General features: G+C 42.9%; 1 protein-coding gene across 1 annotated transcript in view; it reads right to left on the bottom strand.

Annotated features, from left to right (window-relative positions):
• LOC120017761 (E3 ubiquitin-protein ligase MARCHF8-like) overlaps nucleotides 1-16,525 on the bottom strand; it is a 168,892-nt gene extending 152,367 nt beyond the window's left edge. Inside the window, exon 1 of the mRNA XM_038960731.1 lies at nucleotides 16,458-16,525. The gene's annotated coding sequence lies outside the window, so the exon portion shown is untranslated. The remainder of the gene's footprint in view (nucleotides 1-16,457) is intronic.
• Nucleotides 16,526-23,397: the final 6,872 nt, after the last annotated feature.

The following is a 23,397-nucleotide window of genomic DNA, read 5'->3' as shown; positions in this document are numbered from 1 at the left end:
GAGCACAGCAGGGGTAGATTGAGTTACTTTAGAGAACAGTAGACAGGCAGACATAGTGGAGCACAGAGCAGGGCAGGGCTAGATTGAGTTACTTTAGAGAACAGTAGACAGGCAGACATAGTGGAGCACAGAGCAGGGCAGGGGTAGATTGAGTTACTTTAGAGAACAGTAGACAGGCAGACATAGTGGAGCACAGAGCACAGCAGGGGTAGATTGAGTTACTTTAGAGAACAGTAGATAGGCAGACATAGTGGAGCACAGAGCACAGCAGGGGTAGATTGAGTTACTTTAGAGAACAGTAGATAGGCAGACATAGTGGAGCACAGAGCACAGCAGGGGTAGATTGAGTTACTTTAGAGAACAGTAGACAGGCAGACATAGTGGAGCACAGAGCAGGGCAGGGGAAGATTGAGTTACTTTAGAGAACAGTAGACATGCAGACATAGTGGAGCACAGAGCAGGGCAGGGGAATATTGAGTTACTTTAGAGAACAGTAGACAGGCAGACATAGTGGAGCACAGAGCAGGGCAGGGGTAGATTGAGTTACTTTAGAGAACAGTAGACAGGCAGACATAGTGGAGCACAGAGCAGGGCAGGGGTAGATTGAGTTACTTTAGAGAACAGTAGACAGGCAGACATAGTGGAGCACAGAGCAGGGCAGGGGTAGATTGAGTTACTTTAGAGAACAGTAGACAGGCAGACATAGTGGAGCACAGAGCACAGCAGGGGTAGATTGAGTTACTTTAGGGAACAGTAGACAGGCAGACATAGTGGAGCACAGAGCAGGGCAGGGGTAGATTGAGTTACTTTAGAGAACAGTAGACAGGCAGACATAGTGGAGCACAGAGCACAGCAGGGGTAGAGTGAGTTACTTTAGAGAACAGTAGACAGGCAGACATAGTGGAGCACAGAGCAGGGCAGGGGTAGATTGAGTTACTTTAGAGAACAGTAGATAGGCAGACATAGTGGAGCACAGAGCACAGCAGGGGTAGAGTGAGTTACTTTAGAGAACAGTAGACAGGCAGACATAGTGGAGCACAGAGCAGGGCAGGGGTAGATTGAGTTACTTTAGAGAACAGTAGACAGGCAGACATAGTGGAGCACAGAGCAGGGCAGGGGAAGATTGAGTTACTTTAGAGAACAGTAGACATGCAGACATAGTGGAGCACAGAGCAGGGCAGGGGAATATTGAGTTACTTTAGAGAACAGTAGACAGGCAGACATAGTGGAGCACAGAGCAGGGCAGGGGTAGATTGAGTTACTTTAGAGAACAGTAGACAGGCAGACATAGTGGAGCACAGAGCAGGGCAGGGGTAGATTGAGTTACTTTAGAGAACAGTAGACAGGCAGACATAGTGGAGCACAGAGCAGGGCAGGGGTAGATTGAGTTACTTTAGAGAACAGTAGACAGGCAGACATAGTGGAGCACAGAGCACAGCAGGGGTAGATTGAGTTACTTTAGGGAACAGTAGACAGGCAGACATAGTGGAGCACAGAGCAGGGCAGGGGTAGATTGAGTTACTTTAGAGAACAGTAGACAGGCAGACATAGTGGAGCACAGAGCACAGCAGGGGTAGAGTGAGTTACTTTAGAGAACAGTAGACAGGCAGACATAGTGGAGCACAGAGCAGGGCAGGGGTAGATTGAGTTACTTTAGAGAACAGTAGATAGGCAGACATAGTGGAGCACAGAGCACAGCAGGGGTAGAGTGAGTTACTTTAGAGAACAGTAGACAGGCAGACATAGTGGAGCACAGAGCAGGGCAGGGGTAGATTGAGTTACTTTAGAGAACAGTAGACAGGCAGACATAGTGGAGCACAGAGCACAGCAGGGGTAGATTTAGTTACTTTAGAGAACAGTAGACAGGCAGACATAGTGGAACACAGAGCACAGCAGGGGTAGATTGAGTTACTTTAGGGAACAGTAGACAGGCAGACATAGTGGAGCACAGAGCAGGGCAGGGGTAGATTGAGTTACTTTAGGGAACAGTAGACAGGCAGACATAGTGGAGCACAGAGCAGGGCAGGGGAAGATTGAGTTACTTTAGAGAACAGTAGACAGGCAGACATAGTGGAGCACATAACAGGGCAGGGGTAGATTGAGTAATTTAGAGGAAAATGCTGGCAACACCAAAGTTGCCAACACGCACACACACACACACACACACACACACACACACACACACACACACACACACACACACTGCGGTTTCCCACAGTGGTGAGTGTTTACAGGTTTTTCTATTGGCTAGCTTTGCTTCCTCACAGTCATCCTGCATACTGAAAGCTACATTATGTAAATGAATCTGTATAAAAGCACAGTGCTTACTTTAGTCAGTTTTGACTCATCTGATGAACTTTTATCACATTCTTTTGGCATTTCCAAAATTGCTGAAAAATTTAACAATAACTGCAAAGAGCCCTAACCTGAAAATATCCCTAACCTAACCCTAACCTGGAAATAGCCCTGACCTAACCCTAAACTGGAAATAGCCCTAACCTAACCCTAACCTGGAAATAGCCTTAACCTAACCCTAACCTGTAAATAGCCCTATAACCTAACCCTAACCTGGAAAGAGCCCTATAACCTAACCCTAACCTGAAAATAGCCCTAACCTAACCCTAACCTGGAAATATCCCTAACCTAACCCTAACCTGGAAATAGCTCTATAACCTAACCCTAACCTGGAAAGAGCCCTATAACCTAACCCTAACCTGGAAATAGCCCTAACCTAACCCTAACCTGGAAATATCCCTAACCTAACCCTAACCTGGAAATATCCCTAACCTAACCCTAACCTGTAAATAGCCCTATAACCTAACCCTAACCTGGAAAGAGCCCTATAACCTAACCCTAACCTGAAAATAGCCCTAACCTAACCCTAACCTGGAAATAGCCCTAACCTAACCCTAACCTGGAAATAGCCCTAACCTAACCCTAACCTGGAAATAGCCCTATAACCTAACTCTAACCTGGAAATAGCCCTGACCTAACCCTAACCTGTAAAGAGCCCTATAACCTAACCCTAACCTGAAAATAGCCCTAACCTAACCCTAACCTGGAAATAGCCCTGACCTAACCCTAACCTGTAAATAGCCCTATAACCTAACCCTAACCTGAAAATAGCCCTAACCTAACCCTAACCTGGAAATAGCCCTGACCTAACCCTAACCTGGAAATAGCCCTAACCTAACCCTAACCTGTAAATAGCCCTATAACCTAACCCTAACCTGGAAAGAGCCCTATAACCTAACCCTAACCTGGAAATAGCCCTAACCTAACCCTAACCTGGAAAGAGCCCTATAACCTAACCCTAACCTGGAAAGAGCCCTATAACCTAACCCTAACCTGGAAAGAGCCTTATAACCTAACCCTAACCTGGAAAGAGCCGTAACCTAACCCTAACCTGAAAATAGCCCTAACCTGACCCTAACCTGAAAATAGCCCTAACCTAACCCTAACCTGGAAATAGCCCTGACCTAACCCTAACCTGGAAAGAGCCCTAACCTAACCCTAACCTGGAAATAGCCCTAACCTAACCCTAACCTGGAAATAGCCCTATAACCTAACCCTAACCTGGAAATAGCCCTAACCTGGAAATAGCCCTATAACCTAACTTGGAAAGAGCCCTATAACCTAACCCTAACCTGGAAATATCCCTAACCTAACCCTAAACTGGAAATAGCCCTATAACCTAACCCTAACCTGGAAATAGCCCTATAACCTAACCCTAACCTGGAAAGAGCCCTATAACATAACCCTAACCTGGAAATAGCCCTATAACCTAACCCTAACCTGGAAATAGCCCTATAACCTAACCCTAACCTGGAAATAGCCCTATAACCTAACCCTAACCTGGAAATAGCCCTATACCCTAACCCTAACCTGGAAAGAGCCCTATAACCTAACCCTAACCTGGAAATAGCCCTATAACCTAACCCTAACCTGGAAATAGCCCTATAACCTAACCTGGAAATAGCCCTATAACCTAACCCTAACCTGGAAATAGCCCTATAACCTAACCCTAACCTGGAAAGAGCCCTATAACCTAACCCTAACCTGAAAATAGCCCTAACCTAACCCTAACCTGGAAATATCCCTAACCTAACCCTAACCTGGAAATAGCTCTATAACCTAACCCTAACCTGGAAAGAGCCCTATAACCTAACCCTAACCTGGAAATATCCCTAACCTAACCCTAACCTGGAAATATCCCTAACCTAACCCTAACCTGGAAATATCCCTAACCTAACCCTAACCTGTAAATAGCCCTATAACCTAACCCTAACCTGGAAAGAGCCCTATAACCTAACCCTAACCTGAAAATAGCCCTAACCTAACCCTAACCTGGAAATAGCCCTAACCTAACCCTAACCTGGAAATAGCCCTATAACCTAACTCTAACCTGGAAATAGCCCTGACCTAACCCTAACCTGGAAATAGCCCTGACCTAACCCTAACCTGTAAAGAGCCCTATAACCTAACCCTAACCTGAAAATAGCCCTAACCTAACCCTAACCTGGAAATAGCCCTGACCTAACCCTAACCTGTAAATAGCCCTATAACCTAACCCTAACCTGAAAATAGCCCTAACCTAACCCTAACCTGGAAATAGCCCTGACCTAACCCTAACCTGGAAATAGCCCTAACCTAACCCTAACCTGTAAATAGCCCTATAACCTAACCCTAACCTGGAAAGAGCCCTATAACCTAACCCTAACCTGGAAATAGCCCTAACCTAACCCTAACCTGGAAAGAGCCCTATAACCTAACCCTAACCTGGAAAGAGCCCTATAACCTAACCCTAACCTGGAAAGAGCCTTATAACCTAACCCTAACCTGGAAAGAGCCGTAACCTAACCCTAACCTGAAAATAGCCCTAACCTGACCCTAACCTGAAAATAGCCCTAACCTAACCCTAACCTGGAAATAGCCCTGACCTAACCCTAACCTGGAAAGAGCCCTAACCTAACCCTAACCTGGAAATAGCCCTAACCTAACCCTAACCTGGAAATAGCCCTATAACCTAACCCTAACCTGGAAATAGCCCTAACCTGGAAATAGCCCTATAACCTAACTTGGAAAGAGCCCTATAACCTAACCCTAACCTGGAAATAGCCCTAACCTAACCCTAAACTGGAAATAGCCCTATAACCTAACCCTAACCTGGAAATAGCCCTATAATCTAACCCTAACCTGGAAAGAGCCCTATAACATAACCCTAACCTGGAAATAGCCCTATAACCTAACCCTAACCTGGAAATAGCCCTATAACCTAACCCTAACCTGGAAATAGCCCTATAACCTAACCCTAACCTGGAAATAGCCCTATAACCTAACCCTAACCTGGAAAGAGCCCTATAACCTAACCCTAACCTGGAAATAGCCCTATAACCTAACCCTAACCTGGAAATAGCCCTATAACCTAACCTGGAAATAGCCCTAACCTAACCCCAACCTGGAAATAGCCCTATAACCTAACCCTAACCTGGAAATAGCCCTATAACCTAACCCTAACCTGGAAAGAGCCCTATAACCGAACCTGGAAAGAGCCCTATAACCTGACCCTAACCTGAAAATAGCCCTAACCTAACCCTAACCTGGAAATAGCCCTATAACCTAACCTGGAAAGAGCAGATATGTTTCAAAGAGAATACTTAATTTCCCAGCTAGACAGAGAGAGCGAGAGAGACAGAGACAGAGAGACAGGAATGTCATTCATGATGCATCATTAGCTTATACTAACTTTCACACATCTACATGGCCGGGCGGGGTGGGTGTGGAGCCAGAGACAGCAGTGGGGTCAAACTGTAAACACCAGTTCCTACATTTGAACATAAAAATGTATTTTATCAAATAGAACTTTGCTACATTTGATCTCTTTATCTCTATTTCACTTTAATAGCTACTGTTAATTGGACATTGCAGTTAGATGAACAAGAATTTAAGATTTCTGCCCATAGAAGACATGTCTATGTCCCGGACAGTTGGCTGTTGTATACAACGTCACTCTGGTCACATTAACACACGTTAGCAACAACCTTCCCGGTTTAGGGACACCTATCCCGTAGAGCTGCCTCATAGTTAATGCTGCCACCTCATAGTTAATGCTGCCGCCTAGTTACTTTAATGCTGCCACCAGTCTGATCATAGTGGAGAAAAAGTAACGCATAGCAAATGTCTCTTCATAAAAGCAGTGACATAATAATCACAGTGAAGACACAGGTTGCATCCAAATAATCTCTCCTTTCTCCTGAAGTTTGCACTCGTTCACTACTCCCCAACAATGTAAAGGATTTAGATTGGTATAGGCATGGGCTAGAGGGAGTTCCCACCATATTTCTTACATAGTACCAGTCATTTCCTTTCAAATCCATGAAGGGAAGTGAACAAGTGCACACTTCGGGAGATTATCGAGACACAACCGCACAGAGGGGTAAGAGGCTGTGTGTGTGTGTGTGTGTGTGTGTGTGTGTGTGTGTGTGTGTGTGTGTGTGTGTGTGTGTGTGTGTGTGTGTGTGTGTGTGTGTGTGTGTGTGTGTGTGTGTGTGTGTGTGTGTCTGAATCAATATTTCTCTCATTGTCCCCCTAAATGAAATCAGGCAGGGGACTGTGGATCGGTCTTCGTTCGTCCGTCACGCACAATATCTCAGACAGCACTGGCCTGATTTTGACGAAACTTGGGTGAATGATATCTCTTGCCATAGAGATCCTGCATTTACTAAATGACATTGATTGGACCGAGGTGGGAGCTATAGTAATTTAGTGAAATTTGTGAGTCACACCAGAGAGGAAGAGGCAAAGCAGCAGGTGGCGTTTTTTCGCTCACCAAGCAAGGAGTTTTTGTGGAGGTCAATGAAGTGTCGAATTTGATTAACAAAAAATGTAATGGCTTATTTGCTACGTGTGGCTTATCGGACTGAATAGAAGTTTCATTGTGCTTAAGTTGTTTTGAGTGTACTGATGAGTAGGACATGTGACATCAAGGCAACTTTGACAAAAAACACTATATCGGAGTTGTGCCTGTTGTTCACACGCGTACAGTTGAAGTCGGAAGTTTACATACACCTTAGCCAAATACATTTAAACTCAGTTTTTCACATTTCCTGACATTTAATCCTAGTAAAAATGCCCTGTCTTAGGTCAGTTAGGATCACCACTTTATTGTAAGAATGTGAAATGTCAGAATAATAGTAGAGAGTGTCACGTTCCTGACCTGTTTTCTCTTGTTTTGTATTTATTTAGTATGGTCAGGGCGTGAGTTGGGTGGGTTGTCTATGTGTTGTTTTCTATGTTGGGGTTTTGTGTGTTCGGCCTGGTATGATTCTCAATCAGAGGCAGCTGTCAATCGTTGTCCCTGATTGAGAATCATACTTAGGCAGCCGGGGTTTCACGTGTGTTTTTGTGGGTGTTTGTATCTCGTGTCAGTGTTCGTGCCACACGGGACTGTTTTCGGTTTGGTTACGTTTGTTGTTTTGTATCTTGAAGTGTCCTTCTGTCAGCGAGGACAGCCATTACAGAGAGAATGATTTATTTCAACTTTTATCTTTCATCACATTCCCAGTGGGTCAGAAGTTTACATACACTCAATTAGTAGTTGGTAGCATTGCCTTTAAATTGTTTAACTTGGGTCAAACGTTTCAGGTAGCCTTCCACAAGCTTCCCACAATAAGTTGGGTGAATTTTGGCCAATTCCTCCTGACAGAGCTGGTGTAACTGAGTCAGGTGTGTAGGCTTCCTTGCTCGCACGTGCTTTTTCAGTTCTGCCCACAAATTTTCTATGGGATTGAGGTCAGGGCTTTGTGATGGCCACTCCAATACCTTGACTTTGTTGTCCTTAAGCCATTTTGCCATAACTTTGGAAGTATGCTTGGGGTCATTGTCCATTTGGAAGATCCATTTGCGACCAAGCTTTAACTTCCTGACTGATGTCTTGAGATGTTGCTTCAATATATCCACATAATTTTCCTCCCTCATGAAGCCATCTATTTTGTGAAGTGCACCAGTCCCTCCTGCAGCAAAGCACCCCCACAACATGATGCTGCCACCCCCGTGCTTCCCGGTTGGGATGGTGTTCTTCGGCTTGCAAGCCTCCCCCTTTTTCCTCCAAACATAACGATGTTCATTATGGCCAAACAGTTCTATTTTGGTTTCATCAGACCAGAGGACATTTCTCCAAAAAGTACGATCTTCATCCCCATGTGCAGTTGCAAACCATAGTCTGGCTTTTTCATGGCGGTTTTGGAGCAGTGGCTTCTTCCTTGCTGAGCGGACTTTCAGGTTATGTCACTATAGGACTCGTTTTACTGTGGATATAGATACTTTTGTACCTGTTTCCTCCAGGATCTTCATAAGATCCTTTGCTGTTGTTCTGGGATTGATTTGCACTTTTCGCACCAAAATACGTTCATCTCTCGGAGACAGAACGTGTCTCCTTCCTGAGCGGTATGACGGTTGCGTGGTCCCATGGTGTTTATACTTGCATACTATTGTTTGTACAGATGAACGTGGTACCTTCAGGCATTTGGAAATTGCTCCCAAGGATGAACCAGACTTGTGGAGGTCTACAATTTTTTTTCTGAGGTCTTGGCTGATTTCTTCTGATTTTCCCATGATGTCAAGCAAATAGGCACTGCGTTTGAAGGTAGGCCCTTCTTTGGACACTGTGTTAACTAACCTCCAGACGAGCTTCAATGACATACAACTCTCCTTCCGTGGCCTCCAACTGCTCTTAAACGCTAGTAAAACTAAATGCATGCTCTTCAACCGATCTCTGCCCGCACCTGCCCGCCCTTCCAGCATCACTACTCTGGAGGGTTCTGACTTAGAATATGTGGACAATTACAAATACCTAGGTGTCTAGGTGTCTCCAATGCAAAATTAAATCTAGAATCAGCTTCCTATTTCGCAACAAAGCATCCTTCACTCATGCTGCCAAACATACCCTCGTAAAACTGACTATCCTTAACTTTGGCGATGTAATTTACAAAATAGCCTCCAACACTCTACTCAGCAAATTGGATGCAGTCTATCACAGTGCCATCCTTTTGTCTTTTGTCACCATCTTTTGTCACCAAAGCCCCATATACTACCCACCACTGTGACCTGTATGCTCTCGTTGGCTGGCCCTCGCTTCATATTCGTTGCCAAACCCACTGGCTCCAGGTCATCTATAAGTCTTTGCTAGATAAAGCCCCGCCTTATCTCAGCTCACTGGTTACCATAGCAGCACCCACCCGTAGCACGCGATCCAGCAGGTATACTTCACTGGTCACCCCCAAAGCCTATTCCTCCTTTGGCTGCCTTTCCTTCCAGTTCTCTGCTGCCAATGACTGGAATGAATTGCAAAAATCACTGAAGCTGGAGACTCATATCTCCCTCACTAACTTTAAGCATCAGCTGTCAGAGCAGCTCACAGATCACTGCACCTGTACATAGCCCATCTGTAAATAGCCCATCCAACTACCGCGTCCCTATATTGATGTAGTTTTTTTTGCTCCTTTGCACCCCAGTATCTCTCCTTGCACATTCATCTTTTGCACATCTATCACTCCAGTGTTTAATTGCTAAATTGTAATTACTTCGCCACCACGGCCTATTTATTGCCTTACCTCCCTAATCTTACCTCATTTGCACACACTGTATATAGATTTTGTCTATTGTGTAACTGACTGTATGTTTGTTTATTCCATGTGTAACTCTGTACTGTTGTTTTTGTCTCACTGCTTTGCTTTATCTTGGCCAGGTTGCAGTTGTAAATGAGAACTTGTTCTCCACTGGCCTACCTGGTTAAATAAAGGTGAAATAAATAAATAAATAAAAAATGCATCCACAGGTACACCTCCAATTGACTCAAATGATGTCAATTAGCCTATCAAAAGCTTCTAAAGCCATGACATCATTTTCAGGAATTTTCCAAGCTGTTTAAAGGCACAGTCAACTTAGTGTATGTAAACTTCTGACCCACTGGAATTGTGATTCAGTGAATTATAAGTGAAATAATCTGTCTGTAAACAATTGTTGGAAAAATGACTTGTGTCATGCACAAAGTAGATGTCCTAACCGACTTGCCAAAAGTATAGTTTGTTAACAAGAAATTTGTGGAGTGGCTGAAAACCGAGTTTTAATGATTCCAACCTAAGTGTATGTAAACGTCGGATTTCAACTGTATCTGCCCTCTCATTGGCTAGAAAGGTCCCACCTGATCTTGCCTCCTCACGAATGCCTTCTAGTCTGAGCACCAGTCTCTTTATCTAACATTCCAGTCCTTAGCACTTCTTGCCATTGCCTTTCACACTCTATATGGAGTACAGGGAGTGGATTAGCTAAAGAGACTGGTACCCAGGCAAACTTTTTTCATTGTTAGAGTAGCCACTTGAGTATCTGGTCAATATAATGGATACTCTGATCACACAATAATATCTCAAAGGCCCAGGGGGGGGGGGCTGCATCATGTGTTTACTGTTGCTTTGTTTCAATCTACATATTTTTCTTGAACTATCAAAAAGGACTGGCTAGAAAGACTAACAGGGGGAATTTTCCCTTGTGTGCACAACTAGGAAATAAGATACGCTTCTTTAGACTGGTGATGAGATACAGACAGACAGAAAGATGGACAGCGCGAGAGAGCAAGGAGAGAAAAAAAAGAGAAAGACTTTGAAAGTGGAAAATGAAGAGAGAGAGAGAGAGAGAGAGAGAGAGAGAGAGAGAGAGAGAGAGAGAGAGAGAGAGAGAGAGAGAGAGAGAGAGAGAGAGAGAGCACACCCACACAGTAAAACATCTTGTTAACTCAGTTATAAAGACTCATTGACTTTATCAGAGCCTCAGAAAACCCACTGGAAAGTTTTATAGTGTACAACATCCTGCCTTGGCCATGACTTCTGATAAGAGTAAATTCTCTTAATTCGACACAAACTTCATCAGAGCCTTTGAAACCCCTGGAATGTTTTATAAACAATCCTCACCTGACTACATTTTATACAGTCTTCACCTGACTACATTTTATATAGTCTTCACCTGACTACATTTTATACAGTCTTCACCTGACTACATTTTATATAGTATTCACCTGACTACATTTTATACAGTCTTCACCTGACTACATTTTATACAGTCTTCACCTGACTACATTTTAGACAGTCTTCACCTGACTACATTTTAGACAGTCTTCACCTGACTACATTTTATATAGTATTCACCTGACTACATTTTATATAGTATTCACCTGACTACATTTTATACAGTCTTCACCTGACTACATTTTAGACAGTCTTCACCTGACTACATTTTATACAGTCTTCACCTGACTACATTTTATACAGTCTTCACCTGACTACATTTTATATAGTATTCACCTGACTACATTTTATATAGTATTCACCTGACTACATTTTATACAGTCTTCACCTGACTACATTTTATACAGTCTTCACCTGACTACATTTTATACAGTCTTCACCTGACTACATTTTATACAGTCTTCACCTGACTACATTTGATATAGTCTTCACCTGACTACATTTGATATAGTATTCACCTGACTACATTTTATACAGTCTTCACCTGACTACATTTTAGACAGTCTTCACCTGACTACATTTTATATAGTATTCACCTGACTACATTTTATACAGTCTTCACCTGACTACATTTTATACAGTCCTCACCTGACTACATTTTATATAGTATTCACCTGACTACATTTTATACAGTCCTCACCTGACTACATTTTATACAGTCTTCACCTGACTACATTTTATACAGTCTTCACCTGACTACATTTTAGACAGTCTTCACCTGACTACATTTTAGACAGTCTTCACCTGACTACATTTTATACAGTCCTCACCTGACTACATTTTATACAGTCTTCACCTGACTACATTTTATACAGTCTTCACCTGACTACATTTTATACAGTCCTCACCTGACTACATTTTATACAGTCTTCACCTGACTACATTTTATACAGTCTTCACCTGACTACATTTTATACAGTCTTCACCTGACTACATTTTATACAGTCTTCACCTGACTACATTTTATACAGTCCTCACCTGACTACATTTTATACAGTCTTCACCTGACTACATTTTATACAGTCTTCACCTGACTACATTTTATATAGTATTCACCTGACTACATTTTATACAGTCTTCACCTGACTACATTTTATATAGTATTCACCTGAACATGAGTTCTCATAAGAGGAAATGCTCTTCTATAGACACAAACTAATGTTGAAGATGATGAGGATGAAAAGGAAATTAGGGAGAGATAGGTCAGTATTTAGTGTGTATTGTGATGCCTTATTCCTGAACAATTTAAAAATAAAACACGTTTGGAATCACACTTGAAAAATGACAGTTGACATCCATACTCGCTATACACTCCAGACAGAAACACAAGTACGCATTTTGAAACACAGCCATAGTTTGACGTTAATGAAATATGACAAGCCAAATATGATTGAGGCCAAAAGAGCTGCAAATGGATGTTGCACCTGGTAAAAATCCATACAAAGATGACTATTATTGAGTACATTTCCTGAAAAGGCAAGGGCTTTCTAGGAAATGGTCTACTTGTCCTCGCTACCCACAATTAATTTGGTTTAAAAACCTATTTCTATTTAAATTAACACAATAGGGAATGAGTGATAACTGACAAATACATCTTCTGCTACTCCAAACTCAGTTTTAACTGCAAGGACATTCTTAAGAATCACCACTATACTGTGGCATACTAGGGCTGTGATGGTCATGGAATTTTGGATAAAGGTAATTGGCCATTTTTCTTCTTCTCTCCTCCGCTCCTGACTGCCTGTGCCATAGAAATAGAATGAATAGAACGGGCATCCTCATTCAAGTCAATGATGGAGTAATGGGTGAACTGGCAGCCATTGCGAGGAGAAAGCAGGAAGTAAAAGCATGAAGTGTACCCATCAATATGTGTTGTAATTTGTTGATTCAATGCAACTGACTACAAAAACTACAGTGCATTGCATGACCACATCAGTTAAAATAATTTGAATGATCATTCTACATTAACGTTGAAATGATTGCATTACAATACCAGGCAGCCATTTCAAGTGTACCCCCATGATTTTACCAGTCAAATTGCCATACAAATGCCCGGCCGTCCCATCTTCAGTCAGCTATTCATTTTTGTATGATTTATTTTAACCATTATGATATTTTTGTTTTTTTCATGACGGTCTTCATCCATAACTGTCGGTTACACAGTTATATGGTAATTGTGCCAACCCTAGTCACGTAAAAAAAAAAAGGAAGATTAATAGTTAATTGGATAAAATTACTCTCCTCAAAACGCACCTCTAAGAGAACGAATTAGGAATTGATTTGATAGCAGACAGTAGAAAGTCGCTTGGCTTTCTCTCTTCTCCCCTGTCGTTTTTTCACCACGTTCATTGACAGATGTGACAGGGCTTTCTCCTGATTTAGCTTCTTAATTGGGAAGTTTAAATATAATTTCTCTCTCTGTCTCTTGACAGGCCTCTCTCCTCTTACGTTTGTAAGGAGGTCTGACAGCTTTAGCAAAGATAGTCAATTACCAAGATGTCTACCCAATGGAAACCCCTCTCTGATCACACAAGTGTCATGGCAGCTGCACTCATGGGCAAACTCATGGACAAACTGCTGCCTGAATACAAACAAATACAATACAACTGCCTGAGTTTACTTTACTCTGAGTTTCTTATGGAAGTACTGGCTTGTTGGACCTCTTGGTTTGACTTAAAACCCAGCTGACTTTACAGACTGTTGACAATCCATCCCAGAATAGATTAGCTTTAACACAAAGACAGCAAGCTGATACTGTATGGAGAGAACACACAGCTGAACAGAACAGCAGAGCAAAGCCAGGCCAGATGGGCTGTTCGCCACCCTTTAAGACCAATGGAATAGTCTCAAATAAATAATGCTATGACTCATTATATAACCACATGCTTTCTGTAAATAGACACAGGACTACATATCCCCACTGCACATTCACACATTTGGTCAAATACATATTTTTAACCAACAGAAAGCAATCAGAAACTCCACAGTGACAGTGTCCACAGTGTTTTGAGAAAGCCAACTACAGTATAGCAGGTATTCCCATGATGACAGATGACAGATAACAGCAGTATTAGTTACAGTAAGGCCCCACCACAGGAGACATTGTGTTATGCAGGTGTATGCCTGCATGCTACTCAAGATACCAGAGAGCAATAATAAAAAGAAACACCCACCATCTCAGATTGACACCCACCATCTCAGATTGTTCTGAAATCATTTCTGTAGCTAGAAACAGATCGGATTAACATTCCTGAAACATTATTTTGTTGAAATGTAATTTGATCTCAGAGAAATTAAGCTAATTGATTGCACTCAAATTCACCCTTTAAATGTTTAGGATTCACATAATATTCAATAAATATAGTACCCAACATCCGATATTGACCAAACTTCTTCCTACCATTGAGTAAGAGGAATCCAATAAAATGGTCAAAAGCCACGGACCCCCCACATCAACCCCACCCCAACAACCAGTATACACTATCAGTTCTCTATGTTTGACAAGTAGTATGGAGCTGTGGCTTGTAGTATTGCTTCTTCACCATTTGCAATCTATTCCCTGTGAATCTGCTGATATTTTCCCCCATTCAGAGATATTAGCCATTGAAGTCGCTTGCATTATTTTACCATAAATTAGTGTGAAAGTACCACGGTTTGCCCACTAGATGCCGCTGTTCCTGTTACTGCCATCACGATGTAACCTGTTGCTGGTGTGATGTAACACACACACACATACCATGCCTGTTAAAGTACTGGACTATACTGTACACAGAACACATCAGGCTTGTTCATTAGCCTGTTGCAGTACTGTACACAAAACACAGCAAACACAAGATTGCCCGCTCGCACACAATTACACATTACATTCACATCTAAGTAATTTAGTAGATGCTCTTATACAGAGCCGCGATTTACACAAATACGAGTCTGAGAGGAATTTTGTACAAGAATAAGGATCCAATTGAGGTTGATGAAGTCCAAAGCACTGCAGTAAATGCATTGGTGGAAAATGGAGTTTAGTGGCAGCAAATGAAGGAAGACGGATCCAACCGTCCATCACGATGAAGTGATACTGAAGTAAAGAGGAAAGAAAAGTTGAGAGAGAAGATGATGAGTCCATTTGAGGACATACAGAGAGAGAGATAGATCTGCTCAGAATCATGATGCCAGATCATAAATGTATCTGCAACATTCACTATTTCCTCTCTCACCATTATCGCTCAAATTAAACCACAAGCTAGTTCCTAAACCTGCCCATTGCGGTAGCCTATTCTGCATAAATACTTATCAATGGAATCCAATAGGCTCCTAGGATGTGTAGCAATCCACACACAAATCAAATCACTCTGTGCCCATGAGTCAAGATGGGCTACTACAGCTGCACCCAATCGGTCGCATCTCTCTCTCCCTGTTTATTACCTACCGGGGACCGGGCAGTCCGAAAGAGACCGGATGGTGACCGGAATGTCTATGCTGGAACCACATGAGCAAGAAAAGAAACACACTCATTAGGCTTTTGTCTATTAACTACATAAGGTACACGAATCGCAATAAAGATAATAGTTGGAGATATGCTGGGTAAAACGTCAGATTTATACAATGAAACAAACCTTGCTTTTGTAGGCTTGGCTATCGCGCAGCAGCGCAGTTTAGGCTCGCGCGGTCTGTGAAGATTTGATTACAGATAATGATATATGAAAATGAAAGCTACATTCTCATCCGTCACCGACCAATGGTTTATCTAATATACTTCTCTTTTTATTCATGCGCACGATTCACGAATATGTGATGATAGACTAAAGAACAGCGCAATATTATTCATGTTCTCCTAACCGAGAATATTTCATCTGGATTATCTCACGTTATCACAAATAAAACATGATTAATGTCAACACTGGAATACGAATACCTAGTGGTTGCATTCCCAAAGAGGAAATGAATGTGTGACAGAATTATTGTGCAAATTAAATGAAAAACAGCAAGAATACCTATGTAGCCTGGCGCTAGTTGAAATTAATAGCCTATTATGCAGAATAAAGCAGCTGATTCGCTCTGCGTCCATATATCGCTCATATAATATTTGAAGTAATATCACACCCACCGTATTTTTAATACTTCCTTATGTTGTAGAATTGCTGTCAGTTATGTATTTCTGTAGGCTACAGCAGCGGTCGTGAAATGCAGATATTAACACAATTTTATGGTCCAAACTAGTCCATCAAGCCACGCGTCGTCTCAGGAAGAATTCTTTTATAAAAGGCGCAGCAGTTACAATGTAGCCAGATAATTTACATTTCCTGAAGTGCTCCGCGGTGATCAAATGCTCAAATCGCAGTTCAAAATGTACGCACCGTGCAGAACAAAACAATGAACACTCACCGCCGCTTTCTCCCGAACTAAATGGCGATGATGTTTTGTTTATTTCATAGCCCCCATCTGCATCTGAATGTACAGTAGACTATATGCGTCACTGACTTCCGCGTTAAAATGGAGTGAAAAAAATGGGACGGGTAGAAAAAACGTCGTTAAAGGGCAGGCGCTTCAGCAGAGAAGGCGTCAACTCATGTTGCATTGATTGATAAGGGCTGGTCATATTAATCTTGAGATATTTTCATGATGATGATGATGAGGATGATTTTTGTTGACTGTTAAAATGTACATACACCTGAAAACTATCCACACTGACTAAGCAAGTTATTATGTATTCATTATAATAGTGAGTGAATAACCCTCATCTAAAACTTTATCCCCTGTTGACAGAGAGCTCTTGCTCCATCTCTGTGAGGCCTGTCACTGTGTTTGATGTGATTACTGATTCCCAGTCTGTCTCTGTGTGGTTGGGGGCTGGGGCAGGACAACAGGGCCTCTGTGTGTGTCTGGAGTGTGTGGGCACCTCACGGGGACCGGCGGATGCCAAAGGGACGCGCGTGTCTGGGCCACTGAGTGAGTGTGTGTACGTGTGGAGTGTGTGTGTGTGTGGGGTGAGTGTGTGCGTGCAAGAGAGAGAGAGCTTGAGAGAGAGGGGGAAATAGAGAGAGAAGGAGAGAGGGAAAATGAGGGAGAGAGAGTAAGAGATAGCGTCATAATGACAGAGAGAATGAGAAGGAGAGAGACAGCATGATTAAAAACAGTTATTGTTAAGGACAGAAACAGTGAAATCCAAAGATTTATTTCAACAAGCTATCTTTCCATTGAGGGCCTCTTACCTCTCACTCTCTCTCTCTCTCTCAGACCAAATGGATGACTGCTGTGGCATATCAAACTGTTGTGGTACACAGTATGACTGTGGTATGCCAATGCTCGTATGTGCTTATAAATCCAGTGCACTTTGAGATGGACTGAGGCATGGATTCTTCTGAGCATTTCCTTGTTTTTCCCTGTTGAATGAATCTGGCAGAGGCATAACACAGTCATGTGTACCACAACAATTTGATATGCCACAGCAGTCATCCATTTGGTCTGAGGGGCAATGGGGGAGAGAGGGAGCAGGAGAGGGAGAGGAGGAGGGGGAAAAGGGGAGGGGGAGAGGGAAGGGGGAGCGATAACAGTTTGAAATAAGAGTATATACTCTATATACTATGTCTCTTGTGATTATGTTGAGTTGTCAACCATCTACACACATGTCTACCCACCCATCTACACACACACACATCTACATGTAACAGTATAACTTTAGTATGTCCCCTCGCCCCGACCCGGGCGCGAACCAGGGACCCTCTGCACACATCAACAACTGACACCCACGAAGCATCGTTACCCATCGCTCCACAAAGGCCACGGCCCTTGCAGAGCAAGGTGCAACCCTACTTCTAGGTTTCAGAGCAAGTGACGTAACTGATTGAAACGCTACTAGCGCGTACCCGCTAACTAGCTAGCCATTTCACATCCGTTACACTCACCCCCCTTTCAACCTCCTCCTTTTCCGCAGCAACCAGTGATCCGGGTCAACAGCATCAATGTAACAGTATAACTTTAAACCGTCCCCTCGCCCCGACACGGGCGCGAACCAGGGACCCTCTGCACACATCAACAACGGTCGCCCACGAAGCATCGTTACCCATCGCTCCACAAAGGCCACGGCCCTTGCAGAGCAAGGTGCAACCCTACTTCTAGGTTTCAGAGCAAGTGACGTAACTGATTGAAACGCTACTAGCGCGTACCCGCTAACTAGCTAGCCATTTCACATCCGTTACATACACACATGTCTACCCACCCATCTACACACACACACATCTACACACACACATCTACACACATGTCTACCCACCCATCTACACACACACACATCTACACACATGTCTACCCACCCATCTACACACACACACATCTACACACACACATCTACACACATGTCTACCCACCCATCTACACACACACACATCTACACACACACATCTACACACATGTCTACCCACCCATCTACACACACACACATCTACACACACACATCTACACACATGTCTACCCACCCATCTACACACACACACATCTACACACACACACATCTACACACATGTCTACCCACCCATCTACACACACACACATCTACACACATGTCTACACACACATCTAGACACACATCTAGACATGTCTACACACACATCTACACACACGTATCTACACACACGTATCTACACACACACGGAAACCTTCACTTTGTCTTTGTGTAACTGCTGTTTTCCTCCTCTTCGTCTGAAGAGGAGGTGTAGGGATCGGACCAAAACGCAGCGTGTTGTGAAGACATGATGAATTTATTTAAACAAGACGAACACGAAATACACTTGAGAAATTACAAAACAAAAAACGACGTAGACCGACCTGAACATGAGAACTTACATATAAACGAAGAACGCACGAACAGGAACAGACTAGACAAACGAAACAGTCCCGTGTGGTAACAAACACTGACACGGAAGACAATCACCCACAAACAAACAGTGAGAACAGCCTACCTTAATATGGTTCTCAATCAGAGGAAACGTCAAACACCTGCCCCTAATTGAGAACCATATCAGGCAACACATTGAACCCAACATAGAAACACATAACATAGACTACCCACCCAGCTCACGCCCTGACCATACTAAACAAATACAAAAACAACGGAAAACAGGTCAGGAACGTGACACTTTGGGTATAGTTGTGATGTGGTTAGGCTAGAATAAACCTGTCAGACAAGTTGTGCCTAATCATCTTGATGTCGTCCCCCCCCCCCCCCCCCCCCCCCCCACATTTCACTTCCTCCTCACGTTAATATTTGACTCAGCAGAGCATGGCACATTCATTCCACAGAGACACATTATCAGTGTGACACACACACACACACACTCACACAGACACTGCCACATTATCCCGGTGTCATTGTACATTTCTAATTCACTGTTAAAAGAAAGGAAGACAGCTTTTACAGCCTTTGTGTGTTCCGTCTGTTACAGCCAGTTAAGAGGAACTTGGCACAGTCATAAGGTTGAACAATTCAGAAACAGAAAGTAGAATCGAACAAATTCCTTTGTGTCAGTAAATAAACACTGCATTTCTCAGGCGTGGGTCAGCAGCAGGGGACTCTGGGAATGTTGATACATAAAGGGAGACTCATTGACAGTATTTTGTCCTTTGGCACTTGGACGAGTTAAATCAATTATGGATGTCCGTGGCCTACTCCAGCCAAGCACTCCTATCTGCCTGGCCGTGCCAAACCTGGGAGCACTTGTCAATTCTCTTGACTTCATTTAGCTGGCTATTGACTTGATGTCAAACAATGCATCTATTGCTTTATTCTCAGGAATAGATTTCTATCAAACGTGTGGGTCTTTTGAGAGGTATGATCAATACACTACGGTGGAGGATATTTTTGGCTGTGATTGTTCAATTTTCTACAAAAGTTGGAGGAATTTGAAAGTGTAATGATATAATTACAGAATTCTACTGAACAATAGTAGTAACTAGAACACCAATTGGTAACACTTTACTGAAAGCCTGCAGGTATAATGCATTATAATGCAGATACATTATAAGTCTTTCATGAGCCTTTTATAATGTCTTATTACCATCTGATAATTATCCTTTTTTACACAATCAATAAAGTAACGTCACCCCCACAGAATGTTCTCTATGCAGGTGGAAGGGGCCAAGAAATAGGTAGAGGGAATAGGATGAGGGGTAGGGAGGGACAGTTGTCTCAAATTCCAGCCGCCCTGCTTGAGAATATGTGATTCAACACATTAAAGATTCTGAGTGTCGGAACGAGGCGCTAAATGAAGAAAATAGGACAGCAAATTCCAATGTTATGGCTGCATTACCCATTTCAAGTCCCCGGCCAGAGTTGAGCTCTTCATACAGGAGGAAGATGTTAGGCAGGGACAAGAGATTGGTGTGAGTGTGTGTGCGTCTGTCTGTGTGTGTGTGTGTGTGTGTGTGTGTGTGTGTGTCTGTCTGTCTGTCTGTCTGTCTGTCTGTCTGTCTGTCTGTCTGTCTGTCTGTCTGTCTGTCTGTCTGTCTGTCTGTCTGTCTGTGTGTGTGTGTGTCTGTCTCTGTGTGTGTGTGTGTGTGTGTGTGTGTGTGTGTGTGTGTGTGTGCGTGCGTGCGTGCGTGCGTGCGTGCGTGCGTGCGTGCGTGCGTGCGTGCGTGCGTGCGTGCGTGCGTGCGTGCGTGCGTGCAAGGGACAAGAAGGAGAGACTGTGGTCCATTGTCACTGCTGATGCCTCTTAAAGGCCACTGATTCTGAGGTCCAATACTAATGAGCACCTCACTTTCTTCCTGCTGGACATGTAGACTATAAGAGCTGGTTCTGTGAACTACGCTGGGATGGTGAGTAACCTTTGTTCCACACCTGAACATTGTGTTGCTCGTGTTAGCTCCCACTCAGAGCTGACATCTAGGTTTTAGCTCAGTGGGCTAGCATGATCTCGAGTTCTGCAGAAAACCCTGGCCAAAATGGAGAAACAGCTGAATTGTCCAGATCTTTCATAAGAAGAGAATAGACAATAGGAGACAAGAGGAGACAAGCAGAGGAGACAAACAGAGGAGATGAGGAGAGGAGACAATAAGAAGAGATGAGGAGAGGAGACAATAAGAGGAGATGAGGAGAGGAGACAATGAGAGGAGATGAGGAGAGGAGATAATGAGAGGAGATGAGTAGAGGAGATAATGATAAAATGAGATGAGATGAGGCGAGTAGACAAGATGAGGCGAGTAGACAAAGAGAGGAGATGAGGAGAGGAGACAATGAAAGGAGGTGAGGAGAGGAGATGAGGAGATGAGGAGTGGAGCAAATGAGAGGAGCTAAGGAGAGTAGACAATGAGAGGAGATGAGGAGAGGAGACAATGAAAGGAAAGGACTAGAGGAGGCAAATCATTGCTTCTCGACTGCCAAGGCAGTCCGTTAACAGTGAAGTGAATGCACTTGTGCTCCACTTCTCCTTTCCTGGTGTGTTCTAATATGACTCATTACAACACAGACAATATACCAGAGAATAGTCTAGTTTAATAATTCTAGTCACCATATAACAGGTAGCTAACTGGCTGTTAGAATGTAACAAATAAAATTATTTTCTAAATTAACATAAAATGAAGAAAAGTAGCCAAATCACTCACATAACAAATGTGGTACATACCTTATGTGCATACCGTGGTACATCCTCGAACAGATTGTCTATCTGTGAGAAGCTACCCAGGAAAGGGCTGAAAATAGCCCATATTAATATATTGTATGTAGCCTTAGAAAAAAGGTTAATGAACTCAATAACTTGCTAACAATAATATTCATATATTAGCCATTTCTGAGACTCACTAAGATAATTCCTTTGATGATACAGCAGTAACAATACAAGGATATAACATATATAGAAGAGACAGAAATGCTTATGGGTGAGGTGTTGCTATATATACTGTACAAAAATATAAACGCAACATGCAACAATTACAAAGATTTTAGTGAGTTTCAATTCACATAAGAAAATCAGTCAATTGAAATAAATAAAATAAATAAACTAATCTATGGATTTCACCTGACTGGGCAGGGGTGCAGCCTTGGGTGGGCCTGGGAGGGCATAGGCCCACCCACTTGGAAGCCAGGACCACCCACTGGGGAGCCAGGCCCAGCCAATCAGAATGAGTTTTTCCCCACAAAAGAGCTTTATTACAGACAGAAATATTCCTCAACATTTCTGGGATCTTTTATTTCAGCTCATGAAACACGGGACCAACACTTTAGATGTTGTGTTTATATTTTTGTTCAGTGTTTATTCAGAGCCATTTCTCTGTAATGCTTAGAGAAGATCTCATGTCAAGTGTTATTGAAGTGCTGTGGTTGTGGGTTCATCTGCCTCATCTAAAGCCTATTCTTTTGGGGTGTTGCTATAGGCCACCAAGTGCTAACAGTCAGTATCTAAATAATGTGTGTATCAAGGCACAAGGTGAGACCCAAATAAAGACACAGGAGGCAGATGGTTGGAGTCGTACAATGTTTATTAATCCAAAGGGGGAGGCAAGAGAATGGTCGTGGACAGGCAAAAAGGTCAAAACCAGATCAGAGTCCAGGAGTGGCAGACAGGCTCGTGGTCAAGGCAGGCAGAATGGCCAGGCAGGCGAGTACAAAGTCCAGAAACAGGCAAGGGTCAAAGCCGGGAGGACTAGAAAACGGAGAATGCAAAAAGCAGGAGAACGGGGAAAACGCTGGTTGACTTGGAAACATACAAGACGAACTGGCACAGAGAGACAGGAAACACAGGTATAAATACACTGGGGAAAACAAGTGACACCTGGAGGGGGTGGAGACAATAACGAGGACAGGTGAAACTGATCAGGGTGTGACAGTGTGTGAAATGCTTGATACTGTATCCACATACACTACCGTTCAAAAGTTTGCCGTCACGTAGAAATGTCCTTGTTTTTGAAAGAAAAACAATTTTTTTGTCCTTTAAAATAACTTCAAATTGATCAGAAATACAGTGTAGACATTGTTAATGTTGTAAATGACTATTGTAGCTGGAAATGGCAGATATTTTATGGAATATCTACATAGGCGTACAGAGGCCCATTATCAGCAACCATTACTCCTGTGTTCCAATGGCACGTTGTGTTTGCTAATCCAAGTTTATCATTTTAAAAGGCTAATTTATCATTAGAAAACCCTTTTGCAATTATGTTAGCACAGCTGAAAACTGTTGTTCTGATTAAAGAAGCAATAAAACTGGCCTTATTTAGACTAGTTGAGTGTCTGGAGCATCAGCATTTGTGGGTTCGATTACGGGCTCAAAATGGCCAGAAACAAAGAACTTTCTTCTGAAACTCGCCAGTCTATTCTTGTTCTGAGAAATGA

Source organism: Salvelinus namaycush, chromosome 22 (assembly GCF_016432855.1).
Source record: "Salvelinus namaycush isolate Seneca chromosome 22, SaNama_1.0, whole genome shotgun sequence".
NCBI lineage: Eukaryota > Metazoa > Chordata > Actinopteri > Salmoniformes > Salmonidae > Salvelinus > Salvelinus namaycush.
Note: the sequence above shows the minus strand (reverse complement) of the source record. Positions and strands in the feature narration are given on the sequence as shown.